Source organism: Sycon ciliatum, chromosome 6 (genome assembly GCF_964019385.1).
Source record: "Sycon ciliatum chromosome 6, ocSycCili1.1, whole genome shotgun sequence".
Taxonomy (NCBI): domain Eukaryota; kingdom Metazoa; phylum Porifera; class Calcarea; order Leucosolenida; family Sycettidae; genus Sycon; species Sycon ciliatum.
In genome coordinates, this window is record NC_088648.1 from 25,591,534 (window position 1) to 25,604,392 (window position 12,859).

The window sequence follows — 12,859 nt, forward strand, 5'->3', positions numbered from 1 at the left end:
CTTAGATTCCAATGAATGCCTAGCTAAGAATCACACGTGCAATGCTAATGCTACATGTACGGATACCGTGGGTTCATACACATGTACTTGTAATACTGGATTTATGGGAAATGGAAGGAGCTGTTCAGGTAAGACGCAGTCTTCGTTTAGATTTTGGTAGCTTCTTGGCAATAGAGCTGATATCCCCAGCAGTCACAGATGTCTGGCTGTAATCTTAATCCATATCCACTTGGCTTTCGGACCGAATTTAGACAAAATGAGAATGACGAGGGTCGCAAGTTCGCAACTGCTTTCACAATTTCCCACCGCTGTACATGGAAACACCAGAACGGTGATGGTGGCAGTCAACGGCTGAAATGACTGTAGTAGATCGAGAGGCTGGTTCCATGATTCTCTAATATGTGTTCCATGCCTGCCATTACAATCAATTGAGAGTTGTAAAGTGTTGTTAGTCACTTTTAATGACCTGCAGTTGTTGGATGCACATGAATAACGATGAATCCGAGACTCTTGGCCGGAGAAGCTGCTTCTACCCCGCCCCCGCTTCCATCCAATATGACACTGCCCCCGCTGTGCAGCATCTGATGGTTCTGTGGTATTCAGTAAGAACAGTTTAAAAAGTGAGCGATGCTCGTCAGCACAAGCACAGTTGCAAGCCATCAGACGAAGCATAGGGTTAAGAGACGTTTAATTCTGCATTTTAGAAGAACTATAGCCTGCTCAGACATAGATAATCGGCCACGAAATCCACCAGGAAAAAGAGCTAGAATATTGCCTATGTCGTAGTATTTCTTGTGGTATTTAAGAAAGGTGTTTTCACTTCATTTTCAGATACTAATGAATGTTTACTGGAACAATATATCGAAAAGTGTGATCGTAATTCTGCTTGTCAAAACACTGTGGGGTCATATCATTGTAAATGTAACATTGGTTATGAAGGAACTGGTACATTCTGCACCAGTAAGTTACTATAACAATGAATACTTGGAGATTTTCTGTTTCCTTGTATTGCCTGATCACTGTTGTACCAATTTCTAGAATATTCGCGACGTCTCTGGACATTTTTTCTTCCCGTTCTCGTGCAGTCATGCCCAGGTAGTTTGCTTCTCTGCATCATGCCATGTTTTTACGACTTATTTGACGTGACATACTGCTACTATGCTTCAACGTGGAAATGCATAATAATTATTAGCTTTCTTAAGTGTGAAGTATGTGGGCTACAGTGAGGGCTGCGTCTCACCCGCGAGTTTTTTTTTGACGTCTGAGGAAAATGTCGCTGTGATGACAGCTACACCGTAGCTGGTTGGTTAGAGCACCGCTGGCCTCAGGCGAAGGTCCCTGGTTCGAGTCCTGGTGATGATAGTCGATTTGTTCTTCTTCAGACTTTTCCGATTTGCACCTTTTCCCTCAAACTAATGAATACTAATAAGTTACTGGATTAGTTCCAGATCAGCTGAATGTTTCCATAGCAACATCCAACCAGTACCCATCTCTTCAGTATGGAAGTAGCACCACTCTTTCACCTCATTCTGCCGCCGGGTCATTTTTCCTATTCACTGAAAGCAGTGTGTTTTGCAAGACCACTTACAGCTCTCGCCAAGATACTGGCTAGAACTGCGACATTTTCAAATATTTCCGGCATGTGCATGCTTTAAGTTGAGATGCAACTCGATCAGGACATTGTGCTTGTAAAAACAGCAGCACATCACCATGAGAAAAGTCATTTGTTGCCTCAATACAACTCCTGTGCACTCAGGCATGGTTGGATGGTGTATGGCTGTGATTGAGAAGCAGAGGGTACCAGGTTAAAGTCCTGCTAGGCAGTACAGGGACTCTTCATTGTACACGTGTTTTTTGCCAATTTTCAGATTCCAACGAATGTTTATCTGGAAATTATACATGCGATGGCAATGCTACATGCATAGACACTATTGGTTCATACACATGTAGGTGTAATGCTGGGTATTTGGGAAATGGGAAAAGCTGTTCAGGTAAGCTGCATTCTTCGTTTACATTAAGACATTGGTGGGTTCTTGCTCAACAGAGCTCATACCCCAAGCCGCAATTCTTATCTTCCTAGCCACTTGACTTTCAGCAACGATTGCGGTAAAAAGGAGAAATGCATGAGTCACAAAAAGCAGGATGTACAAATGGCCCAGTATCTGCAAAAATGGACCTAAGGGTGATTTTCATAAGAATGACTTTTTTATTTTGTCATCTATAGGTATCTAGTGATCACATGGCAAAGTATTAGACCGAACGAAGCAATATTGATGACCCAGAAGCTACAACAATTTATCATAGCGTTTTCCACATCGGAACACTATGTGTTACAAAATGCAGTGTAATAAATCAGCCATCCAGTTTTGTTGTAAATCAACTGTCGGGCAACCTCTGGCATAGAGCATGGATTGCCTTGATCCTCACCACTGCAGACCAATGGAATCTGCTTGAATGCCATCCCAAGTCTGCTGAATATCGACAGAAGTGCAGAACAGGAGGGAAGGTGGTTACAATTACCCCTGGAGTCCCAATCTGTGCATCCCATATGGAATATGACACAGACACAACATTCTAACGCCACAGACTTCATCTTGTACATGATTAGTGGTAGTCCATCATTTTTTCTGCTGCACCTCAGTGAAAGTTGATCTCTGTGGGAAACTGGCCGCATGCGCATCAGTGAACCATGATTCTAGCACTGCGCGCACGGAGAGTTCGTAGCTCATCAATAGATGTTAAGCTCATGCCCCGACCAAGGGTTTTAGTGTTCAGCACGGAGTCCAGGGTGGGAGACTGGAGAACTTCAGATCATGTCACTAGCGGCAGCGGTCTTTCGCCCTGACTCGAGTTGATGCACGGCATTTCAGTTTGTCTACCTCTGTCACCGTCGCCTTACTAATTTCACCTCATTAAGTATTTCTCCTGAGTGGAGCTGTACTGAAATCAGACGTTTTAGTCTTTGAGAGGTTGGGGTGTAGTCTGCTCCGATACTGACGCCGATAAGGTTTCGTCAGATGGTGGTGGATCTGGCAAGGGCGCGTGATTGGCGTTTGTTGAGGAGGCAGAGCCTTCTTTGGTTCATCAAGATAGGGACTATTGATAGACTGTGGTGTCCGACTTGCTTTGAAGTCGCCATCGATTACCGTCACCGCTGTTGCTATTGCTGATGATGCCGCCCCCAAAGGAGGTGAAATGACCCTTCAGCAGGTTCTGTTTTTTGGAATCCTTAAACTGTTGTCACCTTGCAGCCTTTTCAAAGAAGCAAAGTATTAGGAAATTAGGCCACTTGAACTCCACTGCTCTTTTCTCTCCGAAACTCAACACTTGCAAGCCAGATATGAAAGAAAGAAAAAATCATCAGTCACACCACCGGGACTCGAACCAGAGACCTTGCTATTCACGAGCGATGCTTGAGTTTCAGAGAGAAAAGAGCAGTAGGAGGCAAGTGGCCTCTAATTTCCTAATGTTTTGAAATTCTCCTTGAAGTCCAAATTTGAAGAAACAAAGTGTTCATATAGGTATTGGGATTCCAAGTCTCCCACCTTGCAGTTTACATTATCAGCCGTGCGTGGATTGAGTATGTGCACTAGCAACAATTTTCACTCTTTTCTCATGTTTATGTTCACACAGCATCCCTTTCTGGTTCTCTCCAAGTGGGTCCGTTTGTTTCTTATCGACCGCACACTCTAACATTGGATCCATTGCTGTTGGTCATATCTGTTATGACTCCGATTATAAATATAGTACACGCTTTCCCTATTTTTAGATGCTGATGAATGTAGCAATGGAGTACATGGTTGCGATGGCAAAGCTACATGCACAAACTCAGTGGGTTCATACACATGTAAATGTAACGTTGGCTATGTGGGAAATGGTACACTCTGCACCAGTAAGTTACTGTGCAGTTTCAGTTCACCTTTATTGTTGGACACACCTCCCAAAATTGAAAACATTTGGAAAAAACACCTTTTTGGAGACGTTTCCGATCTAGTAGTGTAGATATTTCCCTCTATTGTACATGTAGTGCATGGTTCGGGAAAATAGCATCCGAAGCTCGTTCCCCAATGGGTCCTTGACGTTTGGCTAATGTTGTGATGTAAATCACACATATGTAGATACTGGTTATTGCACCACCGTATGTACGTATGGCTACGTGTATTGGTGATATATGGCGCAACACCAGTACATGGCTCGGGCGCTGTTGGCTTGTTCGTCGTTTGCGCACAGACCCACAGTGTATAGCCTGCAAGTGCTTGCTTTGGTCGCCAAAATTCACTTTTTGTTGGTTGCCAATCTGAATTGAACCCAGTTCCAAGTCATCCATGGGCTTTGGAACAAATTCTTTGGCATGAATGTTGTAGACCGCAAAAGGAAACCAGCCTGTTGCACCAAAGCGTGTTTAGGGAGATCGAATAGACTTCATTGTTGTTCAAATTTGCTCTCTCTAGAAATAAAACTTGCGAGCTCAAACATACATTTGCACTCTCCTTTCTGGGGGTGCAGAAATTAAAAAACAAAGAACATACCGTATTTTACCGGTTGTAAGTCGACTCCAGTTATAGGTCGACCCCCGTATCTGGAGGTCCCAATTCTGCGTTTTAAAGTGTTCACCCAAAGAAGCACTACTAACCACGTCCTGCTGCTAACACATCAACAAATCATGTAAACATTCCTTATTGGAGGGTGTAACGTCCCAATCCTTGAAAAAGGCCAATAAACTGGCAAAAATGTGTAAACATGCTGCACTCGTGCATGCAGTGCAGATCATTTTTTGTAAGATACTGATAGTTCCCGGTTATAAGTCGAATCCCGGTTGTAAGTCGACCCCCACCCTTTCTCCTTCTATTTTAAGTCGGAAAAGGTCCTTACAACCGGAAAAATACGGTATTTTTAATATTCGCATGCAACAACGCAAATCCACACAATTCAGTAGACACTTCCTTTTTATCAAACGTTTTCTTTCCCTTCTCTTCAGGATAGTACAGGGAATGTTGGAAATTTGGAAAAACACATAACTATAATAGGAAAATAGAGAAAAAGTCAACACTTCAACATAGGCGATAAAATGACTAAGGGGCCATCCGTAATTATCGATCTTTTTTACGAAACGAAAAAAAGTTTCGTTTATGGGTGGGTGGGTAGTGACCGGTTTCGTTTTGAAAAAACATCGAAAGCGGAAAAATCAACGCGCACTGTATGCATGCATCAATGCATGCATACATTGTGTACTTCGAAGTAGATCGACAGTACGTACATGTAAGTCGCGCGGCCAGGCAAGTGCTGCATGGATGCACTGATACCGCTCTGTACTCAGTGCAGTCGTGAGTTCCTTTTGTGCTCGGATGACTTCTCCGACGAGGAATGTAGCAGTCATTCGCTCTGGGACCGAAAACAGATAGATAAACACTTCGTTCCAGCCGCCGATGCAAAAGAATTTCAAATTACAGAGCGGGGCGCACGCCAAGTAAATTCTCACGCAAATATGGGGAGCGCCAGCCGCTGAAGACGATGTCGTCGTAATGTACCTGGAAGAATCTGATCGTGCTTATGGTGGGAAAGCCATGGAGAGTGATCCCCGTGTCAACAGTCTTCCAGAGACGGAAATTTAGGCCATCGACTTTCTACGTACCTGATTGACGGCAGCGCAGCGCGGCGTGTGTGCGACCTTACGGAGCTTTCCGACAACGATTCTGGAGCGATGCTGCTCTCATTTGCAAGCGAGGCACGACCACTGAAGTCTGTGATAGCTATGGCGTTTGTTTCCGCTCCGAAGTTGACTTGTTTTGGCAGTATCATGTCAATGTCGGAACTCTGACGTACACAGTCATGCAAAACGTCGTTTTGCATGACTGTGTACTATTCCCGTGTTTAGACGTAGAGGTGCCAATTATTTAGCAGCGTATGTGTGTGGTAGGTGAAAATAAAATGTTTCCATGGTCAAGAAGTAGTACCAGACTTCTAAGAAAACATAACTGACTTGTACATTCATACAAAATGTGGCCTCGCTGTTAGTTATTGGCAACATTCTAAAATGTTATGGATTTTATATACAAAAGTAACTATTACTTGCCGGTAAAGGGTTAATAGTGCTTGCATGCGAAGGATATGATTGTGTGTGTTGTAACAGCCAATCAAGATCATTTTCTGTTTATTTTTTCGTTTCAGGGGGGTGGGTGGGTGGGGGTGGGTCAAACTAAACTTTTTCGTTTCGTGAAAAAGATCGATAATTACGGATGGCCCCTAAAGTGTTAAAAAAACTCGAAAACAAAAGCAGCAAGTTGTAGACAAACACGTTGAACACATCAAGAAGCACTTGTCACACTTTCACGAGGTGTGACACCAAACAACTGCAACGATAACACATTTTCCTTCTGTACACATAGTTCTGGATCTAGTTTACGAATATACAGAGCTTCTAACACAGCAAGATGTAACTTAGACCTTCCACGAGTTAAAACCGAAAAGACATTATCACTATACAACTCACGACAATTAGCACTTCCCGACAAAAAATACGCTTGATGGACGATGTCCGATCATTTAGCTCTGTCACCTTCGACCTCAAACCAATCATGCAGGATCCGAAACCATTTGGACCGGACAGGTGCCCCGTGGTACTCCGCTTACCCTGGGTGGGTGCTGGTTCTGCGCGCGTAGAGAAGGAGGTGCGCAGCATTGTCTGTTCGTCTTACCCGTGCGTGAAATTGTATGTAGTATTTGGAACGACCCGTGCGTTCAGTGTGAAGAAGGACGTTCTACCTACCCTTAGTAGAAGCAATCTTATCTATTTTTTTTCAGTACCGAGAATGTAAAAATCGGTACGTAGGTAGAACTCTTCAGCACCTGCACGCACGTATCCGTCAACACGTGCCATTAGGTCTTGTCCCTGTTGACGCTCGTGGTACTCGTCCGCGTCCTGGCCGTCCTCCAAAATGTGCTGTGCAATCCGATACTGGAGCGCCTTTGTCTGCGTCCAGTGTCGATGTACGCATGTGCGCCTCCGCCTCGACGGGCGGGGAGCTTGACCCATCTCAGACTAGCGTGAGGAAGCGAGGAAGACCATCCCGAAAACCGCCCAATGTGACACCGGAGCTCACAGACACCGGAAGAGTTACCAGAAGCAAGGTGAAGAGACGAAATACTGGAGATTTGAATACGTCGGTACTGGAAGTGACAACAACGATCAACAAGAGGAAACGAGGAAGACCGAGGAGTCAAACGAAAACGACCATGAATTCAAAGGACGTTGGAGGTGTCAACAAGCCCAACGGAAGAGAACAACGGCAAACGTCGAAGGTGACAGAGCTAAATGATCGGACATCGTCCATCAAGCGTCATTTGTCGGGAAGTGCTAATTGTCGTGAGTTGTATAGTGATGATGTCTTTTCGGTTTTAACTCGTGGAAGGTCTAAGTTACATCTTGCTGTGTTAGAAGCTCTGTATATTCGTAAACTAGATCCAGAACTATGTGTACAGAAGGAAAATGTGTTATCGTTGCAGTTGTTTGGTGTCACACCTCGTGAAAGTGTGACAAGTGCTTCTTGATGTGTTCAACGTGTTTGTCTACAACTTGCTGCTTTTGTTTTCGAGGTTTTTTTTTACACTTTAGTCATTTTATCGCCTATGTTGAAGTGTTGACTTTTTCTCTATTTTTCTATATAGTTATGTGTTTTTTCCAAATTTCCAACATTCCTTGTACTATCCTGAAGAGAAGGGAAAGAAAACGTTTGATAGAAAGGAAGTGTCTACTGAATTGTGTGGATTTGCGTCGTTGCATGCGAATATTGATTACGAAACTGTTTTTCCACCGCCTCCAAACTACCGTTTAAACATATTTTTACGTAAAACATATACATGTTTAAAGGATACATGTGCATGTATATGTTATATCATTCTTCAGGAAGCTAGAAAGCACATGGCTATTCACAGCTTGTTACGTCATTTCTTTAACACTTCAGATCATGTACTTGACATTTACATGATCAGAAGTGTGCCGTAATCCCGCAAGACTGGGACTGTACCAACCGGTTTAGGGCTCCAGTCAAGAATACTGTTCTCCATACATTGTGGTGTTTGTTGCTAAGCACTCCGGCTTGGGTTTGCAGGAGCAAAACAGCTGTCTAAAGGCTTTGCAAAATTACCTGTCAACGGAATTGTAGTTGCTGTGCTGGTGTGTTTGACGGGTGGAGGATCTAAACATTTTCTTCACTAAAATAACTTACTTGTTATGACTAAGGTCCACCAAGGCAACGGGATAATAATTATACAGTCAGATAGTGTGACAAGAAGGCACACAACTGACAAGGATATTAAGACAATCGACAACCTCGCACCTACTTCCAACACATCTACGAAGCGCAACCCAACAACCTTCCTATTTGAAAGGCTCAGGTGCAGAAGGTTTCGATGCGGGAAAGGGACATACATGTAACTAGTAACTTATAGGTCCTTTTCTCTTTACGTTATTACTATTGGCTCAACATCCGAGTTTTTACGAATCAAGTTCCTGTACTTAACGAGAACTGGCAGTCTTTTTCTTGACTTTTCATTTTCCCAATAGAACTGATAAACTTTGACAAAACTCTGCTAGAGGTAATGCATTCGTTATCGTACATTATAGTAAGAGTCGCAATCTCTACATAAGCCATCTCTATTTTATATTTACAGATGCCAACGAATGTCTAGGTGTGAACCAATGCGATGGTAATGCTACATGCATAGACACTGTTGGTTCATACACATGCATGTGTAATGTCGGGTATACGGGAAATGGAAAACGCTGCTCGGGTAAGTCATTGTATGCGTTCGAAGCTGAACACTGACGCAATGGAGCTGAACCGTCTTGCAGCTTATGTTCCTGAGACGTTCATATACTAACGGCGGTGTAAGATTATTATCTTTATTCTCACGATGGCCGTAGCCAATAAGACAGAGACAGCACTGTGTGTTATCAATCAGAGTGGGTGCAATAAACTGGGAGAAACAGTGGCTAGTGGCAGCCGTGGTTTGGGTGCTTCATTTGAGTAAGGCCGCGGTCACACCAAGCGCGATTCAGCCATTCAGCGGAAAAAAGCGCTTTTTGACGTCATCGTCGCTACGGAAACGGCTGAATTTTCGGCTTCAGCCTTTTTCAGCAGTCAGCCGTTTTCAAAGCGCTGAATGGGAGCGCTGAATGGATTCAGCCACTTTCAGCCATTCTGGCGCAGTGGCGGGAAAAATAAACTCGTTCAAAGCGCATCTTGGCATGATCTTGCAGCGCTTGCATCGTGTTCTGCCACCTTCCGGCTTTCGTTGTTGGTGAAACTTCTCTCCTTGCCTTTTTGTCGGCCATCATGGAATCCTGGACAGTAGCACTGGAGCGGCGACTACTGGAGCTTTGGCTTGAAACAAAAACCAAGTATGAGACCACTATCAAAAAAATACCAGAAAGAGAGCGTGAATCTTGGACAAACTGAAGAAGTGTGCTGGAGAAGGCGGACGGGAAAACAAGAGAAAATCATATTCAAAAATGAGCAGGAAGGAAAAAACTCTAGCACACAAAAAAATCCAGCCGATTTCGCGAAGTGGTGTGACCAACCGCCCCATTCAGCACAAGCCACTTTCAGCGCAAGCGGGAAACGGCTTGTTTGGTGTGACCGCGGCCTAAGGACAAAGAAGGAAGTATATCCATTGCGAAGGCAGGTATGCGATCGAGCTTGATTCAAATAATTATACCTAGGCTGGGCTACAGCGGGGTTGGAGCATGTGCAAATTGATGATACTATGATCGGGGTAACTTCTCTTTTGAATGAATTTATTTCTCGGAAGGAGTAACAGTGTGGTGGCAGGTGTTGTACTGAGTGCATGCGGAGTACAAGGGTGAACGTTGAAGGCGGGTGGATTGGGTGGTGGGGAGGGCAAAGACTCGATGATGCCTCAATTCTCGGCTTGGTTGCTCGGTGATGTAGCCTGAGGTCGCAAGCTGGATGTGTGGCGGAGTAAGGACCAGAATCCTAGCTACACTAGACTGTGTTCACACTATTTTCTGACAATAATAAATGTTCTATTTAAACGGGGCTCGCACTTATATCATTTCTGACCAAAGAGAGGCTGAATCAAACAAAAAATGTATAAGGAGCACAATTCTCGAAGAAAAGGAGGGCATCACCGAACTCATTCGTAACCTCTAAATGTTATCGCCGAAGTCGCGCCAAACTTTTCTTCAATATTTTAGTTTATTTTTGCTCCGATATTGGTCTCTAACTCCACAAGAACCATCATACTTTGCATTTTTCACTTCACAGATCATAAAGGGGTCTACTATGAACATATTGCACTTTATCTGAATCAAACTGAGCCACAATGAAGGGTTTTAGGGCTAATTTAGCAGATACGAAACCAACGATCTAAGTGATCAAAACAGATGGTCAGATGCCCCAACCTGATAAATACTCATGTTTCAATTACCAAAACGTGCGGGGAATAGCATAAAAAAAAACACGAAAAAGGGGTCACGGACTTCTTTTCTACTACAACATTTGATATTTGACACAGGAAATTGCGATTTAGACATATTTTGCATATTTGATGGGTTGCAGCAGGTATTGTTAGATGAATGGCATAAGGTTACAAGTCAAGGATAATACTAAGGCATTGTTCTTCTAGTTTATTAGCAAAAACATTATCTAGCCACCACAAGGTTGAGCATCATCCAATTGTTTGCTCACGTGCTGCCTCTATTTATAACAAACAATACACGTTTTAGGCTTTCCATATGAGCATCAGGTAGAGGTCAGCATTGCCTGGTTGAGTCATTGTCACTAGCTGCCTTGTTTCAGCAGGGATGGCACAATACACCTCAGAGTCACAACATGAAGTGCCTGCAAGGAAAAAGGACACACACACACACACACACACACTAAGAATTTGATGAGTGTGTGCTAGTCAGACACATTCACAAAACAAGGACTTTTGCTCTTGGTCACGTGTTGCAATGTGAGTTATCAGTATGGTTTCACTAATCAGCATGGACGTTGCTAGATCTAAATTGCTCCATTAGTCGACTAGCTATAGTGTTACACCAGAACTTTCTAGCTCCGTTTCGTCTGTATCACTTGCGGTTTCCCAGAACTCTGGACTCTGAAACCAATCTGTATGATAAAGGTGCTGCCTGAATTCAGAAAGTATTGTTTTATTCCTCTGACTATTTCAGAAAGCAAGGGTTCACACGCCAAGGAAAAATCATATGAGGTCTCATATAAGTGCATATGGACCACTGCGAGTGAAATGGAACTATCCTGATCTGTTCATCAAGCTGAGAAAAGTGCTTTCAAAGCTGGCTGTGTTTCAGCATGATTTCCGTGCATTCATTTCGGTTTTATGGAGATACGGTCAAAGATGAATATAATGCAGTAAAACATGAAAAAGGAGTTGGTTTTTTATTGCTTTGGCCTTTACTAGTACTTGAGACCAGTCCGAAGAACCCTCCACTTTGCAGAACAGGGTGAAAAGGGGTGACGGTAAGGGGTGACGGTAAGAGGTGACGGTAAGGGGTGACGGTAAGGGGTGACGGTACGGGGTGACAAGTTAACATTACATGTGCCTGTAGAGGTGCTAGGTGGATGATGTTCGAGCGGTGCCAGATTGACCACGTCACGGATATAACACTATTCAACTAGCACCTCTGCGCTCACTTTCAATGCTAGCTTAAAACACCACTATTGTCGATCTTGTTTGTTTTATCTACCTCTACAGCCTCTTGTAATATTACCTGTAAAAATCACCACTGTTGCCGATATCTTGTATGCTAAAAAATCTTGTTTCCGCACCATTTTCAGATGCTAACGAATGTAGCAGTGAAGTACATGATTGCAATGGCAATGCTTCATGTACAAACTCAGTGGGCTCATACACATGTAGCTGCAATCCTGGGTATACAGGAAATGGAAGAAACTGCTCAGGTTAGGAACATTGTTTGTTCAGATCTGAAGAAAAAAATCGGGAAGCTTGCTAGAAGTCAATCAAACTCTTTTCTCTTGCAAACACGATGGTTCTGAAAGCATTCATTAAAGCAAAGTTGGTTTTTTGCATTGTGAATTCACATCTCGTCGCTCAATCATCACTCTGTGCATACTGGAGCCATTATCTAGAACAAGAACAAAGTGTTCTAGTAGGTGTTCGGATTTCCAATTTCACACCTTCCAGTTTACATTATAAGCTATGTAGGCAACTGGACTGTCGTATGTTCTTTAAAAACAACCTTCACTCTTTTCAAAGGATCAGGCGGGAAGTGAACTACCCGACTTCAACTTTTATTAAATTTTCCATCCTTTCTGGTTTTCTCCGAGTGGTTCCATTGTTTTCTTATTGTCTGCAAACTCCAACATTAGGTCCATTGCTTTTGGGCTTTAATCTGTTCTGACTCTGACTATAAATATGTGATCGCTATCCCTACTTTCAGATGCTGATGAATGTAACAGTGGAGTACATCGATGTCATAGTGATGCTACATGTACAAACTCAGTGGGTTCATACAATTGTAAATGTAACTCTGGCTATATGGGAAATGGTACATTCTGCTCCAGTAAGTTATCGTAGAGTGGCATGTGATCTGAATGTTTCCATGGCAACAGCCAATCAGAGCACACCCACATGCGTAGGTCACGAATGTTTCCTAATCTTTCGAAACGATCAGTCCGGAGAGTGAATTGCCTGAAAAGCCAATAAATGCAACCCCACCAGAAGCCTGACCAGTGACCTTGCTTGTTGTAAAACAATGCTCTAACCACCTGAGCTATGATTTTCTATTTCTCGAATCCTAGTGGTCCTTGCTGTGAACTCGACATTGCTACTTTCTTGGTGTGATGCATGTGTCTGT

General features: G+C 43.4%; 1 long non-coding RNA gene across 1 annotated transcript; it reads left to right on the forward strand.

The window, feature by feature from the left end:
- The first annotated feature begins 5 nt into the window (after positions 1 to 5).
- On the forward strand, positions 6 to 1,934 carry LOC135819789 (uncharacterized). The gene is made up of 3 exons (XR_010553978.1): positions 6 to 128; positions 832 to 960; positions 1,869 to 1,934. It is a non-coding gene; the product is annotated as an uncharacterized LOC135819789 (long non-coding RNA).
- The last annotated feature ends 10,925 nt before the right edge of the window (positions 1,935 to 12,859 follow it).